The following is a 22,955-nucleotide window of genomic DNA, read 5'->3' on the forward strand; positions in this document are numbered from 1 at the left end:
GTATCCTTCAGTGTGTGTTTAACCTTAAGAAGTCAACAAATCTAAACATGTCTGTCAGTGTTGCTGTGCTCTGCCTCGTGATGGCTATTAATGAACAGGATTATCATAAATAGTGTTGGAAAGACTCCAAATTTAATGTTGTGTTATCCTCCACACAAAGACAGTGAATTTTAGAGCGTCCAACGCTACCCTGTAGAATTAACTCAAGTGCCCACTCACCCTCACCATCTGTTCCCAGTGTGTTCACATTAATTGATTTTTAACTGCATGTTATATAAAACGTTCAATTATGTAAGACGGTCGTTCTTTCACATCTCTGAACTGTCACTGGTCAAGCAGCACATTTCTGCCCTGTAAATATGAATTCTGGTTGATTGTTTCTATAACTATTAACTTGTTAATTTAACTAAGTCAACCATTCATCCATTTCTTTAACTGCTTACTTTTCACGCACTCATTTGCTGTGTTCACATTTTACACCTCACTCAGTAAGTGGGGGTTTTATTCAATAAAAACACAATTTCTATTTAATTTCCTTTAAAAATATGAAGATAACCTAATTATATAATGAAATATATATTTTATATATATATATATATATATGTATAATCTGTACCTGCCAGCACCCGAAACAAAACCTGAAATCATCTCCAAGTCAAATCCAGACCCACCAGGATCCCTTAACATATGCCCCCCCCACCCGTCAGCCATGATTAAACACACATGCTACATACACAGTCACACATTAACTGGGCTATGGGCTCCTTGTCCTCCTCTTTTGGTTGCTGAGTTGAGTTCATGGAAATGTATCAGTGCATATTTGCGGCACCTGTTCTCCTGCAGCTGTCGATGTGTTTCCTCAGCAATGACTTGCCTGGCGTGTGACTATCAACAGCTAATACTTTTGAAAAGCAGCAAAGCTACCGAGTACATTAGGACTGGATATTTTTGTCTTTATGTGTTCCATAGTTAAATCCTTGTGGCTGAGCACACCTTATATAACTTGATTTAGATGTTAAAAATATTGCCCAAAAATTGTATTTTTCAGTTCTCGCCCCCTGCCCAACCATGTTTAGTACATTTTTACCTGTGAATTTACAAGAATAGACTTTTTTACCCACAAATACTTTTCCATTTGTACCTTAACATTGCAGTTAACAACTACAAGTCTCCTCAGCTGCAGGTGGCGCTGTGAGGGTGGGGAGCATCGACGGAGCCATATTAGCATATTCATAGATCCCGGTTATGAAATGAAGAAGGAAGGTGTAGACCTTTTTAACAAGGGGAATATTTCATGACAAACCTTTTTAATATGTAATTTAGAGCAACAAAGAAGAGTTGTGTCATTCATCACTGGTAACTGCAGAATACTTCTGTGTCACACTCCATGAGACAGCTGCATACCTTATATACGCTTTATGTAATATACACATACTTCTGTCTCGGTTAATTGCATGGAGACTTCCTCATTAGTTCATTGTTATCACTCATCCTGAAGTGTAAATTGTCCTGATGTGAATGCAGTGTTAACCATTCCTCTCGATGCTTGTTGTGATGTTTCAATCATGTCTAGATAATTACTGTGGCTTATACAAGATTCAAAAAAGTCATTTAATTACTTTTCATGTCGATGTCATGTCCTGCACATTTTCACGTGACGTGCGTTGAGAGTGAAAAAAGCGACAAGGTGCAAAGCATAAGATCCGTGCTTGCACACAAACAAGCCTCCGTGTTATCTGGGGCAGCTTACTGTAAATTACGTCGCCTCAGTAGCTGTTTGGAGTGTCTTTGAGAGAGCGGCTCCTCTCTCCAAGCATGTTTCCGCCATCCAGTCTCCAACGCGTTACAGTCATAATTAGCCCAGATTAATGAGGAGGCCTCCTCAGAATGAAACGTATGAATAATAAAGGTGTTGTTATACAAACACTGTTTCATCTTTCATTGTAATTGTACACAGCTCTCATGTGGGACGCTTAAAGAAAAGCATGTTATCAAATTTATTAAGGCCACGCTGACTCTTTGTGCCTGTGAATATTGATGAAGCGAAAGCCATGCTTGTTTTTATTCTGCCTTGTCTTTTATATAGACGATAGACTATTTATAATTGGCATTTAAGAAGCCTTATAAATCAATCAAGATGATATTGGTGTATAATTACTTGGCCTTTTGAGGGAACTTGTTTTTCCCCATACCTGCGATGACACATTGCTCCTTCATGTCCAACTGGCAGCATGAGTTGCTTTTGACAATGGATAGAATGCATTACGTCTGCCTCCTTTCTAACATTCTCAGCACTTACTGATAATTAAGCCCAGGGGGGAAAGATTATGAGTCTACAGAGAGATCAGAATGGCTAAGGGGAATAAAGCCGAGCTGATCTATGAGATGATCGTTGCGCAAACACTCGCTTCCTTGAAACATCCGTCATATAAAGTGTATGTATTCATGAGGAAAGTTAAAGTGTCCCTACTTTATTATTTATTGTTTATGTCTTGAACAAGAGGCGGGGAGACAGCTGACCTCCGAAAGAACATGTCACCGCCAGAATCAATAGTGACACCAAAACATTCTCGCTCTGTAAAGGTCTCACTTATAGGACATTCTGTCTGCCAATTTTACATGTTGATCGTAAACATCCTTGCGCTCATAAGTAGATGAAATATTCAGTGTTTTGCAGTAGAATATTACCACAGAGTTGCTGCTAATAAGAAACCCACACCAAATGGGATGAATAAGTCGTGGTTGCCTCTGATTTCTGAATGAAAGAGCTTCCATGTTTCCCTCATTTTCACGTCTCCAGATACTTTCCCTGATGGGCCAATGTTGCAGAAATCACTTCTGAAAATGGCGGCTGGTAAAGAGAATTTAATATGTCTGCCTTTTTCTTTTTTTTTTGCCGTCTCTCTGTGAAGGTTACCTAAAATGAAACGCAGCCATTCAACTCCCTCCAAAAAAAGGTTGCTTTGTACTATGTTAAATTTAGCATGACAGGATGAAAGTTAATTTCCACATTAAACAAATGTGCTGATCTCTGATTTTGGAGCAACAAACACAAAACAGAGTGAGACCAGTAAAAAGTGGAGAGAAAGTAGAACAAACTTTTCCTCAGAATCCAGGCCAATGCTTTACCTCTCTGCCAAGTGCTGTTTTTTTCCCCCCACAATGCCAGTGATGTTCTATGATTAGGTCGTTGCCTGAACTGAGTGGAAGCCCACACACACAACTACTTTTCTCTTAAGTGGAGTTTTTGAAGCATGAGTTAGAAGGACGAAGACGGAGAGCTTCAAAACCGAGGGTAGAAAGCTAAATTTGATCACGCTTGCATCTTCAATCCATTCCTGATCCACTCCTGATCAAGTTAAGCTTCCTTTCCAACTTGTAACTTTGTCCAGGATGTGATGTTTTTCAACGTGCTGTGTCCGAGAGGAATAAGTGAAACCCCTCCAGGAGTTGTTGATAGTTGACCAGCAGGCATTAACAAAGACAGTCCGTGATTTTGGCAGCATGGACTCTCTGGGCCTTGGCACCTCAGGACCAGGCCTGTTTGATCTATGGAGAACACACTGCGGATGTCAGCACCGGGGATGGTTATTTCCCTGGGGAGGCAGCCAGTGGGGACAGCAGAATCCAAGAGGCTAAAAATATATTTGTGAGAGGCGATTACAGGTATAAAGTCAGATGCGAACGGTGGAAAGGCTTTGAAATGCAAAATTAGTGTCTGCTCCCCGCCTGTCACTGACACCCAGGCTCAGAAAGGATGATTGTCATCCTTTGCAGTATTTCTCATTTTACTTGCATATATATATATATATATATATGTACGATATAGATTTTCTTTATGTGTCCATTACATGACTAGATGGATGTGTCCTGATTATCTGTAGTAGAGCAACAGGGAAATTCTGCCGCGATTGACAATATAGTTGATGGATGACAGTATCATAAAGGCAATGAGACTTAAGCTGTAGTCAGACAAAATCCGTAGAATTGGCTCTGGAGTTTACCCAGAGTTTTCCTTTCACACATGCAGCGCAGCGAGAGGTTCTCTGCACAACAGCATCCTTTCACATTCAGGCGAGAGGTGGAGCAGCTGGGTGGAGCAGGCAGAGGCAGGAAGTGACGTATTTACTCTGCACCCCAACACTGTTATTAGCTCTTATCAACATAAACTGTCTTGACATCTTCGTCTTTGTCTTCACCAGGAGATATGTTTCATATATTTTCATTTTTGCGTCTGTCACGTATTGTGTCATCAACGCTCCCACTCGCTTGCGGTAAAACCGGTGGGGGATCTCCTGCTGTGTTTACACATCGACTTCTGTATTTCTACAGACTTTATAATATGAGGTCAAATGGATAGAATCTGCAAAAACTATGGAGCATCTCACTACATGCACCTCCTCCAGAGAAATAAAGAGGAACTGGGATCAGTCCATGTCAGAAAGCAGCTTTAAAGATACCATCAATAATAGTCCAGGCAAAGTGATAATTTCACAAAATACCTTCAGCATTCTTCTCCTGAATACATCTGCATTAATGTGCTATACCCTTTTATCAGTCCCTCCAACGGCTAAATTGTCGATCCTTTGTAACCCTCCGTGTCAGAAAAAATGTTAAAGGGATGCTTTTCTTATCAGCAGCTCCTCCAAATTCCTTCAATGTTCCACCTGCCGTTGATTAAGAGTCGCCCCAGACACAAAAGAGCAAACACACTTATCAGACAGGGATCAGGGAAGAAAAATAACCCGCGTCGTGAAGGCACCTCTCCTCCCCCTTTTCTCCGACTTCCCCGGCCAAGAGAGGGAGGGGACCTACGGTCGAGGAGGACATATAGGTGCGGGGATGAGGAACAACTTGTCAAGATGGTGGATGATAAACAGAACGCTCCATGTGGGTGGAGGAATTAAGTGATGCCGCTTGCCCCTTGGGTGGCTTCACCCGCGCTCGTAACGAATGCGAGTCGCGTCGCATTGGCATTCATCATTCAGACCTTTTTCGGCAAGGTTTTTCCTTACATAAGTCACGGTTTGTGCAAGATGCGGTGTGCAAGGACACGGCCCTGCGAGCTTCAAAAAACTGTGTCGAGGATGCCAAAGTGCTTTAACTAATCATGTTAACTAACTCATCCCACCTATTTGCAACAAAACAAAGCTTTGCTGGAGCTGAGCAGAAGTTTGCTGCAAAGAAATATCAAGGGGAGCTTAAAAATCCCTGGCATGAAAACAGTGGCTGTCTGTGTTATTCACAGTCTCTCAGTAAACTTTAAATGGTGAGGTGAGGTTGCATAAACGACACTGGCAAGATGCAACGTGATTTCACAGTTCTAAGAATAACCCACCGTGTTGCTTCACCATGCTCGCAAGTAGAGTTTGCATGGATTCCTACTAATGAAGTGTTGAGGCCAGAAACCGTGCGTACGTCAAAACATATCATCTGTCTCCTTTCTTTTGTTTCTTGCTCTATTACTCTGCTATATTAAATCAGAGAAACTAAAACAAAATTAATGGGGATCTTTAATTTGACTGATTTTGTTCTTATACGCTCTATTGTGTGAGATATCCAGCGTCAGAGTTGTCATTAGAAATAAAATAAAATATTACTCTGGACAACAAAGCATTTAGTGCATTAAACTCAGGTTTGGATGACGGCTTGCACAACTCAAGCCCACATAATAAAGGATTAATGAACTACTTGTCAGAGTGATGCATATTAAGCTATGTTTAACAATCTGTCAGGCGAGGTCTCGACAGCCACTTGGTCGGGGTGATAGATTTCAAAGCGGGATGAGGCATCAATCACTGTCTCGCCGTGATTGGTTTATTTGTGTGTGCGTGGCGGTGGCCCTCCGTCTCGTCTGAGGCGAAGGTTGGCTGATTGCTCTCTCGGCCTCTCCACATTCATTGTAGCTACCTGACACCCATGTTATACACCCAGTGCTGAGCGTGGAAATGCTTATTTACACTTGGCTGGGCCGAGCCTCCACATGTGCAATATCATTTGGGTGTCCTGACGCCGAATTGGTCGGTGTGCTGCTGCGAGCAGAGCAGGTTTAGTAGTCTGGTTATTCCCTCCCTTGCTGCTTTTGTCCATTTATTCCAAGATAGGTTAGATGTAGGAGTGGTGTTTGTTTGTTTTGTTGGCCTGCCCGTCTTCTGGCCCCGCTGCTACGATAGCTGACTGACAAGTGGTTAAGATGTCTCTTTGTGCTTATCAAAAAGTTGGCACGCAGGGGTGAAAAGCTTTGCTCTCTATCTGCTCTGAAGCTGCAATAGAAATCAGGTTTCTGCAGCTACAAAAGCAGCTGACGGCACATATACAGTTACAATATTGTGTGTAAAGAGACTGTTTGCACAAACATCTACACTGTGATATAGACGTGAATAAACACATATATTCCTTTGAATGGATCCTGCATAGTGTTTCAATGTAAATGCAAATATCATAACATTGCTGCTGTAATGTCTGCCCTCCCTCCCCTGTTGGATATTTTGTTTTTGTCTTATCTTTTTGTGGCTGTTGGTGGTTATCATAGTTCCACTCGCTAACTAAATGTGAAAAATTGATCCCTAAATCTTATTTTACATCTCATCTCGAAGGCCGGTAAATATGTTTAAACCTGAAGCGTTAATGTGCCACAAACAGGAAGGTAAAGCCTTTTTACTAACTAGATTTATTTGCCAAATTGAAAGGAAAATGCCTTCATATCACAGTGCTCTAGATTTTCCTCCTGACAGAAATGGAGCAAGATGAGATGACAGAGGCAGATTGAGCAGGCGTTTTGATCCGGCACACTGACGGAGATATTCACTCTTTTTGTTCTTCATATGTAGGCTTTTCTGTCTCATGATGGAAGTGTCATTAATTGTCACTAGAGTAGAGTAAGCAGCATGAGGAAGAAGTCAACACTATTAGTCACCATGTTTGACGCAGTTGAGACAAGTGATCATTCACTGAGTAAAATATATTCATTATTTGTAGGAATAGTTGCACAGTTTGGGAAAACAGGCCTTCCTCCCTCGCTGAGAGTTTAGATAAGAAGATCAAATTACTCTTTATATATTTGTACCTGGAGCCAGTTAGCTTAGCATAAAGACTAGAAACAGGGCAAAGCAGCTCACACAACTCCGTCCTAAGGTAGTTGAATTTGCAACACTTCTAATGCTCACTAATCAACAAATGACAACCCCTGCTGCAAACTTACTCAGCTCTATGTAATAAGCATTTGTTCTCTGAGCCCCGTAGCAGACATTAAAGTGTGGGCAGTTGTCTGGTTAACACAGAATACTTATTTCTGCTTGCTGGTGCTGATACACCAGTGCTTTGGGAAAGATGGTCTTGTAGAAAAGGCAATATGACTTTGCAGGATCCAACTTGCACCGTGCACCAAAGGTTGATACTAGAACGGAATTCAAATTGAATCCATTCAGTGTCGTTATTGAATATTATATTATGAAGTAATATTGAGTAAAGTTCAGGTCTATAGCGTATAATTATTTGCAATACTCATTCAGTTTGCTGTATGAGAAAAGTTTGATGAGAGTCAAAATCCCAAAAGTCCAGGAGTTGCTGTGCTCCAGGTTGCAGTGTCATGCTTACTGATCCACCATCGGGTGCAGATTTGAGTAAAGATAGCATTACTGTTACTGAGGATCAAAAGGATGGAGAGCATCAGACAGAAGCAGACGAACGATGAAGTCAGACGAGGAATTCCAAACGTTCTCGTCCAGATGCGCACTCTCCTGGCATATCGATGCACTCTCTCACTGTCCTACGTGCAGCGGGCGGCTCGCTGAATTATGCATCCATTCCAAATATTTAGCAAGCCTGCATGAGGAGTGGGTCGTTTTGTCAAAATCAGTTCTGATTTGTCTCCACGTAAAAAAAGGAATTGTTGGGGAAAATATGAAATGTGCGGGGAATAAATCTCAAAATGTGTTGAGTTAAAAAAACTCAGAACCTTGTCAGGGCGCAGAAGTGTTGTTGTTTGGAACATACTTTCCCCAGTGATCACTTGTGCCAGATTTCATTCTTTTGACAAATTTTCTCGTTATTTTTTTTTTGCATTATTTAATGCCAACATTTGCAGAAGTGTGTCATTGTGATAATGGTGCCAGAGACGCTGTTCAGCCAATCATATCGCCTGTGGAATGATGGTGTGAAATAACATAATAATAACGATGATGATTAATTGAATTAATCTGTTGCGCTTATAATAATGTTCAGAGACATCTTTAATAGGGTTAAACAAAAACAAAAACAGAAAGCAGACAAGTGCAAATAAGTATACATCTAATACACATCATCACACATTGAAATACAATATACTTGTCAAGTTTGAATTATTTTATTGTTGTGCTAAATCTTAAACTCTGACTTGTATAACAGAACTGATAAATTCGTCTATAAATTGCATTTTAGGTGTTTGCCAGAGAAAATAATAAGTTCAGAGAAAATGTCTTTCTCCTGCATCAGATGAGATTTGTGTAGTCTATTGTTATTGCTGTGATCTTAAGTGTAATGCCTCCTCCAGATGGCCCTCCTCAATTGAGCTATTCTTTTTCCAACCTCCTGAAGAAAGCCATGTGGTTCCTCAGACTCTTGACAGTTATGTGTGTTTTGAGCATATCGCCGTGCCCTTCACAGAGATAATCGCAGGGGTGTGACCATTATTTGTCGAATTGGAACCCCGCTGTGTTTGAGACCACATGAATAATCGGGAAAAATTGAATCATTATTCGCAAATGAGGAAAGGAGGTCAAGTTAACCGTTGACTGACCTTTCTCTATTACATGACCAAGAAGGAAAGTATACATCTGTATCTGTGTACTATTTGCTGATCGTAGTATTAGCACATCAACAACACCACATCATTCTGTGATCATCATACCTGGTATATTTGTGAATGTTATGGTCCGATGGTCAACAGTAAAAATGGTTTCAACAGAAAATGCATCTGTTTCCATAATTCTGATTGAAATGTCTTGATTTGGTAATCAATACCTAACAAGACATTTTCCCAATACTTTCAGCATATCTTTTGAATGAGTGACAGCTAAATGTCGCTTGGGAGATCACTTGCATGTTCGACCGCTCTTGCCGCAGAGGGTTAAGTGAAAACGAAGCGCTAACATCCCCCAGGGGGCGAGCTGTCTCGCTGTGCACAGCGGGACTGACGATATTAGCAATAGATTAATTTCTGTTTTTATATCATTCACAGTATTGATGATCCACTGGAGTTAAATCACTGCATGGTGCTCACCTGATTACGCTGCCCTTTCTTTCTTCCAGGGGTCAGTGATAATAACTAGATTAGTTGATTTATGTCTGGGTCAGCCTTTAAGTGCCGCGCTGTGGGATTCAAATTGAAAAATTAAATTTGTCTCAGTTCTAATGCTTTCATTTGGGAAAGTATCAAATACTTATAGATTACAAATTGAATCAATATTGTGAAATATTCTCAATACCTAACCACAATTGGCAGCAATGACAATGGAGTCTTTGCTGAAGCTTTAAAAATGATTCCTGTAATGCATTCAACAAAAGTTAATGACTCTGCGTTCAGCAAACGGGCTCATCAAGCTTTTTGTGATGATACCATCTTAAAGGTGTGTAAGCAGATTGAAGGACCCTCTTGATCCGAGGAAATTCCCCATCAGATAACATATACAGATATTACTCAACATAATAAACGTGAGCAGAGATTAAGTGAACATTATACAATTCATCATAATCAGGATCGTTATCACAGAGGAAGCATGTGACGGTTGAATTTCAGAATAGTACACATCTCTTTGACATACCCAAAGCAGCCACCACTTTCATCTTGTGAACTATCACCTCTCAGGTTGCCTCATTACACGCCTTGATCTTTTATGCAGTCGTGTGAAAACAGAAACCTTGCAGTGCTTTGATCTGCAGCATAAAAGCTCCCCAAGAACTGACAGTGTTTCAAGGTGGAATGAAAAGCGTTAGACTAAAATATTGTTTGATACTTCGGGGTATTATTGACCAGGTAACAAGAGGCAAAATATTGACCTAATGAAATATTGATGGGGGTGTATGACAAAGTGTTCACATCAACACGGCCGCACAAAAAGTTGTCCATTTGTGCGTTTGCGGAGACATTTTATCCAAGCTAGGGACAGTGGGAAAGTGCATTAACACTTTGACATAGTGTAACTCTGCCGTTTAAGTGCCACTATTTTAGAGCACATCTCAACTCGATTCTGGCCAGCTGTGTTAAAAATTATTGGCTTTTTTTACACATCCGCTCCAGTGACAGCCAGCGGGCGGAGGCATTATGTTTTCAACACGATATCTCAAATTTAGTACAAGCGATGAGTTGGACTCAAGGATGAAGTGATTTGATTCTGGTGGTCAAAGGTCAAGGTCACCTCAAGAGAATCCTGTCAAATTTGGCACAATTGGTCACCTAGACTCAGATTACATTATTAGAATTGGGTGGTTAATGGTCATGTCTGGCCTGTTCAGCATGATATCTCAAAATGTGGACGAACTGATTCGATTTCAGTGGTCAAAGGTAAACGTCATGGTAACCTCATACTATTTTAAGTGCAGTATGTCGGTACACTTACACAACCACGGGGCTGTAATCCTACTTTATTTTTTTAAATTAAGAATTTGTTCAAAGACATCAGTAGCTGCAGGAGGCTTCCGTTTTATGCGCCGTTTGCAGATATTTGCTACCTCTTCATCTCGGTTGTTCAGACTTGTGTTTGAACAGTTAAACATCCACTCAAACAGGCCACCACTTGGGAATTACAAACTCCTCAGTGACTTCAAAAGCACAGCCTTCATTTGTACCAACAAAGAACAGAATGTGATGATTCATTCACTTTCCCTGTGTGTTTTTATTTTTTTTCCCTCGTCTTTGGACACATTTTGGGTGATAAGCAGAACCCACTCTCGATACGCCAATACGACCGTCCAAACATACTGTGGGACGGGACATTTAACGAAAACACACACATCTATTTAACAGCCAGACAAAGTGCATATTTATAGAAACTGCTCTGTTTATAATTCTTCCGTTTTCCCCGCTCGCTCCTTTTTAACCGTCCCGTTATTTCTTTCCGACACATTTGCTCTATTTGTTGCCTGCTGCCCTGACATAGGTCACACAGGTGCCGATAATCAAGGCTGGTATTAAACATGCAGAGTTTCATTACCGTGTTGATTTTCATTGGCTGTTTACCTCGGCTCCCGCTGAGGATAAGACTAGCTGCTAATGTCATGGAAATCAAGGCCCTGGCAAATTTAGGAGTGGGTTCAAATCAAAGCAGCTGCAGACTTCAGCTACACAGATAATGTACGGTGGTATTTTGTCAGTGTAAACCTGCCTGATGATGCTGACGGCATCAGAGGACGCATCCGATTATTATTCACCGCAATCTGTTCCTCTGTGGTCATGACATTATCTAGTTAATTCTTTCTTCGAGGCAAAAAATGAAGTCATCTTTTGAACTCAGAAAAAAATGTGAACGTCCCACATGTGACCTCCTGGATAGCGAAGCTAATGACCTGCAGCCAGGAGCAGCATAATCATGACATAATCATCTGAGCCACACTTTAATTTAGTAAAATATTGAAAGTAATACTAGGTGAGTCACTCGTGCTGACAAGAATTAAAAGCTTCATTTGTTCTGACGTAATTATAATTTTACGTCCCTTCCCATAATGTTAGCTGTGTTCCAAAAGAGTGAAGGACAGAGCCATCTTTAAAGATGCTTTGCACAGTGTGGATGTCAGAATTAGTTTAGCATTTTCTATTCGACTGCAACACCAGAGTATCACATGGTATTACATTAATTCCCCCTCTATCAACACTGTAGAGCTCCAGATTCAGAAGAAAGCACAGTGTCCCTTTAATTGTTTACCCTCTTTCTTCTCAATTCTGCTTGAATATGCATGGAGGGGAAGTAGCGCCTGTTCCCAAGGATATACTGTATACTATGAGAGTTTGGATCAAAACAGAACTGGCTTAAACTGGATGATGCTCAGCGAGGAGTTAACCTCATTTTCTGCCTTGATCTGATTCAGAGTGTTTGTGAAAGAAGGTAAAGATTTTAAAAGTTTCGCTTGCATCCAATCGGCTTAAACGCCGTGATGAAGTCGCACCTGCAGAGTGTTTAGATGCAGGATCTTATCAGATGTCCACCAGGCTTTCAAAGTGTGTCACCAGTCTGTGCTTTTTTTCACAATATAAACCAAAATGGGAAATGAGGGAGGACATCATAAGTGGTAATAGCCAATGAACTAGAAATATGTTTCCCCTCCCATGTGCAAATTAAAAAAGGATGAAGCTGTCTCTGATGTAATGGAAATGGGGTATGACAAAAAGCAGTGCATTAAGGACAATGATCTGTTTCAGCCAGGCCCAGGAAATGTTGATTATGTGAATTTGAACTCAAGTCGGGTTTGCTTTTACCGTGTCTTTTTTCCAAATATGATGATGTGACTGACATGAATCGCAGACGTGGCTCTGTCCCTCGTCTAAAAGCCACATTTTAATAGCATAGTTATATAATGCGGTGACTCAAATGGAAATCCAGAACAGGATTTGCATATCACGTCTTGTTTTGAACTTCAACAAGAACAGGAATACAGATTTCTACCGTCTGCAAGGGACAAACACAACAGGCAATTCCTGCAGGTGTTGCATTGACAATAAACCGAAAAACACGGCTTTGCGGAGACAACAGTACCCGAACTGATTTCTGCACATGCCTTTTATATAGAAGAGTGTGACACAGATTAGTTGGTTTGATCTGAAAAGATTAGTTAATTTTTTATCGATTTAATGTTTCCGTCAGTGATCATATTGTTATGAACTATTTTCAGGCTCCACTGATTTCCTTTTCAAAAATAACCCAACAGCAGGTTTCAGATCAGATAATAACCGCTCTCGCCACTGCCACTTTGTGTAGGGCATCTACCGCCCAAGGTGTAAGGTGACATTTAGTTCAGTGAGGGATTAGTGCACTAATATGGACAATAAATAAGAGAAAAGAGAGGAAAGTGAACTGAATCTGGAACTACTTTGTGAAGAAATATTCAATCACCATTCTTTGCCGACTTGTAAAACAAAGTAAAAATACTGGATTAAACTCATTGCTGTTGTATTTCTGAACCTCAGGATGGGGATGGACTCCCTCCCTCGGTAACCAGCGTAAAAATGCCATCGAGCGAGGTACTCGGTCCCCCAGTTATTCCACCCTGTGCAGTGTCCGACGTTAGAGCTCTGCAGTTGAATCATGCACCTCCTAAGTGCAAATTTGTGTATCTGTGCAGACCTGTGATGCTGAGAGCGGCGTCCATGCTCTCCAGACTTCTTTGATTGAATCCATTCTTTTTTTTAAAAACAGAAAAAGACTTTGACCTGATTTACAGGAAAGATTTTTTGGGGGGAATCAGGATTACTTCATAAATATTTCATGATAAGATGAGATTTGCTGCTATATCCGGTTGAAGATGTAAGACAAATCCCAACCTAACCAATGATTGTAAAACTGATTTTAGCACAGTTGTGTTAGAAGTTGTTTGTTAAGTGTCATCAACTCATCTAAGAAACAATGTCAAGGACTTCATATTTTGCCAATGTGTAGAATGAAGATAAGATAAGTTGATTTTCAATTCACAATTAGTGCAAGGGGAAATATGTAGATACAATACAAATTAAAATAAAATATACAAGGCTGTTTTTTTCACTCGTGCTGAGTCTTTCTAACTTCTCATCCCAACCATTCCCAAAAATGCTAGTGATGTTATGGTTTTTGCAAAGCATCCTATTCTTTTCAGCACATTTTTGGTATAAACAAAGGAAAATGACATGTGCTTGAGTCTTTTTAATGTTGTCTTCCAAAATTCCACCGCCCTTTGACGAAAGACGAGAAGAGACGCAGCCTTTGGATGTACTTAAGCAATAAAAGAAACAATTAAGCAGAGTGCAATATTGGTAAATATGAAATGTTATTTAAATTGGCTATACTGCCACTTAAAAACACAACAATGGTGTAACTTCATCAGGCACTGGCTCAGTCAGTCGGGGACGGACATTTGTGTTTATAGGACTGGCCTCCAGCCAAAAGAGAAAACAATGATGGATTACTGAATGAAATGAAGCAGTCATAAGCTCCCTCCAAAAAGGGGTAATACCCATCAGTCTTTTCTTTGAATCCAAGGCCCTGTTCATACCTGATACCATCACATTTGGCTCGAGTGTGTCTGCAGTGACCACTTGTGATCAGATCCTTTTTCCTGCTCTGCACGGAAATATGCATGGATACCATTGCTGTTTACAAAGAACAAATGTTTTGCCACAGTACGACCGTAACAGACAGCTCCATTGTCAATTTGTTTGCTCGTGAAAGACAAAGAGAGAGAGGAGGGCAGGGAGGGGAGGGCCTGAGCGAATCAATGCGCTGCACACAGCTCTTCAAAGAAATAAGATTTTACCCATTTCAAATTGTTTAAAAAAAAAAAGGAAATCAATATGAAGCGGTTAATGTTTATATATGTGGAGGGCTGCCACAAATAGATCAATGAATGAGAAAAAGGGGGAAATGTAAAATAATTTTGGTTCATTGTGAAACTGTAGCGCACCAGAGCACGTTAGGGGCCTCAGGAAGCATCTTGGTTTCAGATTGTGAAAAGGATGTGGCCTCAAAATACGACATCTAATGTGTCTTTATTGCAGAATCAGAACTGACCACTTGTGATCACCTGGGACGGATATTAATGACGGGTCTTTTGAATGAAACAAACGTACATGTCGGTTAAAACGACCAAAGCCCTGACAAGACGTCACAGGTAAAGGCGATAAATAAAGGCTCGAGAGCGTCACACCATAAAATGTGTGCGTATTTAAATAATCCAGCCAGCCGTTGATTGGTTTGAGGAAAGACGAGTATTAAAGGCTACCGGTCCTTGCTTGGCAGAATCTTAACTCTGCTCGCCCTAAACACTACCATTCTCTTTTTACTCCTGGCTTTTTGAAGATAACTCCACCTGCAAAGGGGACTGAGCGCATCTATCAGTTCACATCAAAGGCGCATGTCCGAGACATCCGAATACCCCGTCTGTCAATAACTGGTAGAAATTCTGAGATTTCTGATCATCGTTATCGGCTGTGTCTTTGTTCTTCGGGTAAATGTGCCTAGAATGCTTCAAAGGCATGTTAATCAAGCCCCGTGTGAAGATGCCAGGAGACCAATTACACTTGTGAGCTGCACTTCAGCTTTCTCATTTCCCTGAATCCTGCTGCTCAAATGTGGTTATAGCACAGATTTCTTCTTCACGCCGGTGAAATAGTTGACCTTGACAAATAGTGGTATGCAGAGCAGAATTGGAAACATGAGAACAGCATGGGAGTACGTCAACTTCTCTGCAGCTCCTGTGGAAAGTTGCAGTATCCGCTGTGTATGAGCTACAGTGGTGCGTATTTTTATGAAAAGAGGGTAGAGCAGCTTTGTTGCTTGAGACTTTCATGGATGTGGCAGTAGATTGAATTTGCAGAGCATTTTGAAGGTGACTGGAGGCTCTTTGTCATATTTTCTATGATTTCACCTGAACTTGATAATACTTGATAATCGTCCTTCAAGGTGCAGGTATATGATTCTGGCTCCAGACTTTGAACAGGGAGTGTTTTCTTTAACTTTTTCTAACTGCACAAGGTCACTTTAACCATCAGGCCATAACTCTGCCATCCAAGATGCTGAGGCAAATAGCCAGTCTTCCTTCGGAGATGGAATTCACAGAGAACAGATGTGGGGTGAACAATGAGCTCTCGGCGCCTCCAGCTGTTTCTCATTTCGCTGTAGGGTGATCTGAAGAGTGGAGGAATCGTTCACCAGTGGAAGCTGCGTCCCAGTTGGCCTTACCAAGCCACAGCTTTGTTCTCATCATCATCCGTCCATCCGTCTGCCACAAGACTGATGTGCCCCTCGATGTTGTGAAAAGCCCCGGCCTGCCCCTTGCGCCCGCCAGCCAGCGAGGGCCTGTCTTTGCTCGGCTGGCGTTGAATTCTGTTCACACCGGGACAAACTTGATTTGACCAGAGGGAGGCTCTTGTGATTGATGATTCCACCATGTATCTTCAGCCACGGCAATCTGGCCTGAGTCGACTGCTGTGTGAATGGGTGTGGATATTAATATTTGTGCAGGTTTCCTCACTGTGACACTAAAAAAAAAAGAAAATGCATTCGTGTATGAGGATATTTACGGAAAAGATTGTATATATATGGAACCATCCACTCTCCTCTAGTTCAGCAGCTGGAGGCGTCAGCTTGTTTGTGGTGAGTCCACTCCATCCAGGCTTTGTTAGAGAAAACGCAAAATGCCAAGGGGTTCCCCTAACACCCACAGATTTCTTCCGCTGTGGCAGTAATCAACGCTGAGAAGCTCCGTCCATGCCTCAACGGCCAAACTAGAAGCTTTTCCACACTACTTGTCTTCTACTACTTATTGTTTTTCACCTTAAACATTCCATCATGTTCATCTCCCATCCTCAGTCACACTAGGTGCATTGTGGATCGGTTTCTGCACAAGTTCATAAAAGCTAGACATACCGTGTGGACACAATGATGTAAATGCATCATGGGAAAATATTGCAATTGTGAACCAGCTGATGCTTGAATAGACAATAAGAAAGAGTTAAAAGAACACAAATGATGTAATATGTCAATGTATCATGACATCTTATGCCCCAGACGGAGATAGGAGGTACATTGGTCAAAAGTTAAATCTGACGACCCTGAGGGATCCGATGGAAAATTACTTTATAAATTGATGTGGACATATAAAACTAAATGGCATGCAACCTGCAAAGCGCATTTGTTACCAAAGATGTTTTAGTTTTTTTTAAAGTGAACTCTTTCTCATGACGTGATCATGTTGCGTTCTCCTTTAATCTGTGTGCAGGAACCTAAAGCACAACACACACACACAAACAGAGGACTGCAAACACGCATCAACCTTAATGACATAAGTGGCATGTAATGGTGATGATACAGAGCTGAGGAGAAAAATAAATCACTGATGTAATGTTTCTGCTGAGAGCGTGGGACACGTGAAGCCAGTGCGAGGGGCTCCATCTACTGTCGGGCCAGGAGAACTTCCTCCTGTGCGTTCTGACAAAGCTCCAGATGACTCAGTTCAGCCGCCTGCCCGTAAACAAAGAGCGACAGCCAGACTCTCGCAATGAGAAAGAGGAAATATAATTTATGCCGGTGAATTATTGATATAGCAAGCAAAGTGAAGGCCAATATATGTTTTATACCACACTGCCCTCCATTTATTCAAGTCGGGGTTAGAACTTGATAGCTGGCGGTTCCATTGATGATGAATTCCCTGATTTATCAGCTCAGTCAGGCAAGACCATCAATTAAGGCGTGTTGTCAGGACAGGCACGCCAAACGTACTGTCACCTGTTGTTTATGGCCGGCTCGCCGGAGTCAAGCAAGTCGGCAGAATGGGGCGGATCTCCACCCGGGCTGCTCACCGCTGCGATTGCCCCCGGATACGAGGCAGTAAAACAATGTCCATTATCCAGCTGCAATTTCTGCTGTCTCTAAACCGGCGGTGTCTGCTCCCCTGCTTCATTAAAAACGTCTTTTCATCCAGTAATCAGAATTACAATAACTGTAAACTGCTCGGCAAAACACATAGCATTGTTTTATAACCTCATTTTACAGCCTCATAGAAGTTGTAATTTCTCGCAGATAGACTGAGATGTATATACTGTCTATTCCCCTGGAAGCCATCGGCAGCAATTTCCTTTCTCTTTCGTCATTCTAAATGTGCGTAAATGGTTTGGGTGGGGCAGGGCTGTGGGGCAGGGGGGGGGTTCGAGCGGCAATAACCTCAACTTTGTGTCAGGAGGGGGGATTTGGAATCTTTGATGCTTTCCCTGGCATGAAATGTATTTACAAATACCTTTGTGGGAGCCAATAAAAGGTTTAATATTTAATTAGGCCTAAGGGCATCTCACAATAACAGGCACACTTCTGATCAATGGAACGATAGAGGAGTCCTCCCTCACTGTCCGTCTGTGCAAGGAGAAAGCACCGGCTTCCTCCTTTAAATATTACTACAGTTACTTGCACGCAGACTGCACTTTGGGGAGAACAGTTAATCATCAGCCATTTACAATGCACTTCCTGGAATGCTAAGCAGCCAGTGGAGCCACCGGATTCATGTTTGTGTACATTTGTGAATCTGAAGGCTTCTGACTTCAGATGATTACCATGAATGATGAATGGCGAGCGATGATGAAAAATGAATTTAGGCTCTCTTTGTGCCAATGCTGATGAAACTTTCATGATCCCTGCGGAGGAGCGTGGGGCATGTCATAGTGCACCATGAGATTGGATTGTATAATCAAGAGCCTTAACTCGCCGTAGCCGAGGGGTGTTTTGGAAAGACCCCCCCCCCCTTCACTCCCTCTTTGTTCTAGTTTTTTGGAGCCTGTGATAACGAATGCCACAGTGGTCAGACATGCAAACTCGCTGTTGCCTGCAGAAATCAGGAGTCTGCACTTCTCATGTTTGAACATCCCTCTAATATCAAAGTTACTAGTGCAGTGCCCCCTCTAAATGTGTGTGTTTTGGAATGGGCCTGTGATAATGCTGGTTTCAGAAACTGTAACTGATTCTGTCCTTTCCACCAATTTTATAGTCAATGTTTTTATATAAAATGAAACTGAATGTGCCTCATCATGTGTTGGGCTTATATAACTGGAATTATTTACTTAACTTATTTGTTTTCATACATTGCATGTCGGATGTTTCAGAGGTCTGTTTAACAACCGACGCATTAATCAGATCCACGTTCACAACTTTTCAAAATTAAAGCTGTAATTCCGCTGGGTATAAAGCATTGATGAAAGAAAAAACTGAAAAAAAGAATCAACATTGTAGTTTTACTTTTTAGAAAAAGGGACAAAGAGGAAGTAATTCTATGAATGTTGCTGCCATGACGGAGATCAGCACCCACGACTCCCATGTCTGTGTCAGTCTGATATACTGTGATAAAAACGATTGAGATATGTGTTCAAAATACAGACAGATATTTGTGGACTAAGTCTGTAGACAAATTGTTAGTTTTCAACTAAAAAGAACTTAAACAGGTTTTGGTATTACGAAACAATGCATCTGAGTTCTACGTGAGATTTTTCCCTTTGTATACTTTAGACAAAACATTTAATTTTTTTCATAAGAGTTTATTAAGAGGAATACATTTAATTAAAATGTTGTTTAGACCAGGGGTATTGTGGTTCTTCTTTATTATTATGCTTAAATGATGAAGCAGCAAAGGACGGGAGCTGTAGTGTTGATGTGCAAAGACGTGACGTTATGTCGAAGCGCGGCAGCGAGCATCAGAGCGACGTTATTGACTAAACCTCACTGTTGTGTAAATTAGCACACCTGCTCCGTGGTGCTAGATGTAGCGCTATCAGAATACACAAAGCTTAACAACAGCTGTCAGCGCTTCATGACAGCTGTCATGGAGTCAACACACTTTGCTTCCTCTACTGCAAGATTTTTTTTCTGTGAGTATCTTTGAGAGTGCTGGGAGACATCACATTTTCATTCCCCGTGCATGACGGGATGAAACCTCCTCTGCTTTAGTTTTAATCGGAGACTTTTCAGGGTATACTCTTGAGCCACGTGGCAACGAGGGGAACGTGCACTCTGCCGAACTGACGTCAGACAGCATCAATACCTCCGAGACGTGGCACAAAACATATAAATGCCCAATTATAGTTGCTTCAAAGAGAGAAGCATTTAAAAATTAATAACAGAGAGCATTACATAATTCACCACGGTTGGTTATGTAAGTGGCCCAAATGTGAAACGGAGACAGGCTATTGTATTGTCTTGCTAAAATGGCAAATGGGTGTGCCTGCAACAACCTGCGTGTGTCACGACACGCTCGCTCGCCTCCGTATGCATGAACATGTGTTTTTGTTCAACATCTTTCCGAGGGGAGCGTGTGACGTTGAAGGCAGAGAACTGACTCTTCTGAAAACTCTCCGTTGTCAAGGTGAATTCAGTCGACCAACCTCCCAGAAGATCACGACCTGCTCTGTTCTCTCTCCTTGTAGCTTCAACTCAGCATCAAGGCTGCTCAGTCTGACGCACGTACGGCTGAGGCGCTGTACCACTTCCCCTAAAACCATAACATATAAATAGAAGACCCCCCCCAGGACTTAATGAATTAGTGTGCCTACATGCCAGGATTTGTGTCTTGCACGCAGATTTGGAGACCAACCTTCTGAGTTGTGCCTTTACTCTTCGTCTCTTGTTGTCAGCATCAGTCAGGACAGAGAACTTTTCAACTCGCCTGCTTCTCCCTCCAGTGTTTCCAAGTAGTATAACTGCTGTCACAAAGACTAGATGGTTTTTCAGTGCCATGATGAAGACAGAGTAAAACAACTTCTTGGTTAAAAGTAGATAGATTCAGTTTCTTACCAACGATGTGAACTGCGTCAGGTTTGACCATAGGCTGTGGTAGCTCCTATCATAGCATCAAATAACTATTCAAAACCAAACTTAGCAGAAAAATGACAGAAACCATATATGAGGAAAATGTATCAGATGTGTACTTTGACCTTTTATTTTGGTCCTTGTCCCACCCATTGATTTTAAGGAGGCGGGATTTACTGCAGCCAGCCACCAGGTGGTGATCAAGAAACTTTGGCATCACTTTTGGAGAGCTGTCACGTCGTCCATCTTTATATATTGTCTATTGTTTTGACCCCCCTCAAGTCCTGAAGGCCCATGGTCCACACCTTATGGGCAGCTGTGTCACAGGAGGTAGAGCTGGTCGTGCACCAACCAGAACGTCGGTGGTTCGATCCCACATGCCTTCATTCCACATGTCGAAGTGTCAAGACACAAGTGCTGCACTGATAGAATGTGAATGGGTGGAAACTGTACAGAGCTTTGACGAGGGCAACATATATACAGACTATTTACAATTTGACCTCAGTTTCTATCTCTCTCATTCTTCTCCTATTACGGGACTCGTTTTTTTTCCTTTTGCTCAGTACAGTCTCCCCAGATGCTCCAGTTGTTCAACCGTCCACAGAGTCCGCTACCAGGGGAAAACTTCGACTGATGTTTTTTGGGGCTCTGCAAACAGCTCTTTGGTGCACTACCAGCACCACTGGAATGTGAATCAGAATGACTATAATCTTCTGTTGAGTCCAGTCTAGTGGAAAAAAATCCATCGATGGCTAAGAGGTAAAACAAAAACACTCTCCGGTTTCTGTTTTGGTTTGCTCCGTGGCAGACACAGGTCCCTTGTGCTGTAAATCGAGCCATCATCCTCCCGGGAGTTTTGGAACATGGTGGTGGGCAGAATTGCGTAGGGAACAATTTAACACGCAGCAATCAACATTCACTACATGGTAAAGCTAAAGGTATCAATTGCATCTTTAAACATATGTTTCCATTCAATATTCCTTTAAATAAAAGGGATCATTTATTCACATTCTTTTCCTTCACTGATAAAAGAGAGGAACTGTTTGCTTTTCAGAAAGAGCTATGGGCTATTATAAAATTGCAGACTCCAGAGAAATAGTTTCTGAGATAAATTATCTCAATGCAGCGCAAGTTTAGTTTGATTCTCTTGCAAATAATTGAAAGAATTAACAGAGTGAACTCACGGACAAAGACAGATGGGGGTGGGGGGGTCAGTGGATTTTAGGATTGGATGGGAGCGAGTTCATGCACCTACTGCCCGTTCAGACCCTCCCATCCTAATCCTCTCATCTTCATAACTACTGTCATACGCGGGGAAGAGGTTCCAAGTAGCTCGCCATTACCCAAAGCAATGAGTCTTGACAGTAAGTAAAAACACGGAGGCCCCGAGGGTTCATGCGTTCACTTCACAGTAGCCGCAGATACTTACATAGTCTATTGCTTCAAAGATATGTACCGAAGCTGTGACTTCCCAGCAGATAATGAAACTAAATCTTTAATTAATCTCACTGCTTTGTTAGCACTATCTCGTGGGTTAACGCTACACAATTCATGCGCTGCGTTTGTCGTTAATTAGCTGGAATCCCAGTTGTTGCATGTTTTCATTAATTGTCTAAGGGCTGAAACTCTTTGCTTTCTCATCCCGGACTGTTTAATGCGGTAGTGTGCGTTTCTGCGTTTGAATTCCAGTCCTTTGTTCGTTCCCTCTTGTTTCATTAATATTTGACTCAGTTTCCTCTGAGGTGCGTGTGTCAGTGCGTGTGTCAGTGCGTGTGTCAGTACGTGTGTGTGTGTGTCAGTGTGTGCGTGTGTGTGTGTGTTTTCACCTGCTCTAACTTCAATCATTTTTAAAGGCCCCTAATTCCCACAGAAACCTGTACTTAACTTATGAGCACTTTTGCTTTGACCGAGTTAAAAAGAGGATGGGGTGGGGGGGGTAACAGACTTTACACACAGCTGGGGTCTAGCCCAAAATCCATCCAGTGACAGTACGTAAGCTCCTGTCGACCAATTCAGGTAAGGGAGCGGCTTGATCTTTTACTAAGGATTACTGAATGGATGAAAGCAGGGAGAGGAAGAAAAAAAAAAAAACGATGGATTGTTCTCTGCTGATTTGGGTAGTTTCTATTTGGACTGTTTGAATGTCATGCGATACAATCAGGTGAGAATCGGGATGGAGTTGAATTGCGGCCATGCAAAAAAATGTAGTATCGTTTTATGACGTGAAAAGATTATTGGTGAAACAAGATATTTTTCGAACAAAATGTCACAAACCTATCACAGAGCGTCAGGCTCATTCTTCCTTCAGTTTATCTATCACAGTATCATCCATCATGCTCAATAACAGCAGGATCCCACCATGTCTCAACCCAAGCATGGAGTGGAACATCATTGCACAATTTAAATGAGCTATTTTCATCAGTGTATTTGTGCTCAACACTTATTTCATTA

Source organism: Paralichthys olivaceus, chromosome 22 (genome assembly GCF_024713975.1).
Source record: "Paralichthys olivaceus isolate ysfri-2021 chromosome 22, ASM2471397v2, whole genome shotgun sequence".
In the NCBI taxonomy this organism is placed as follows: domain Eukaryota; kingdom Metazoa; phylum Chordata; class Actinopteri; order Pleuronectiformes; family Paralichthyidae; genus Paralichthys; species Paralichthys olivaceus.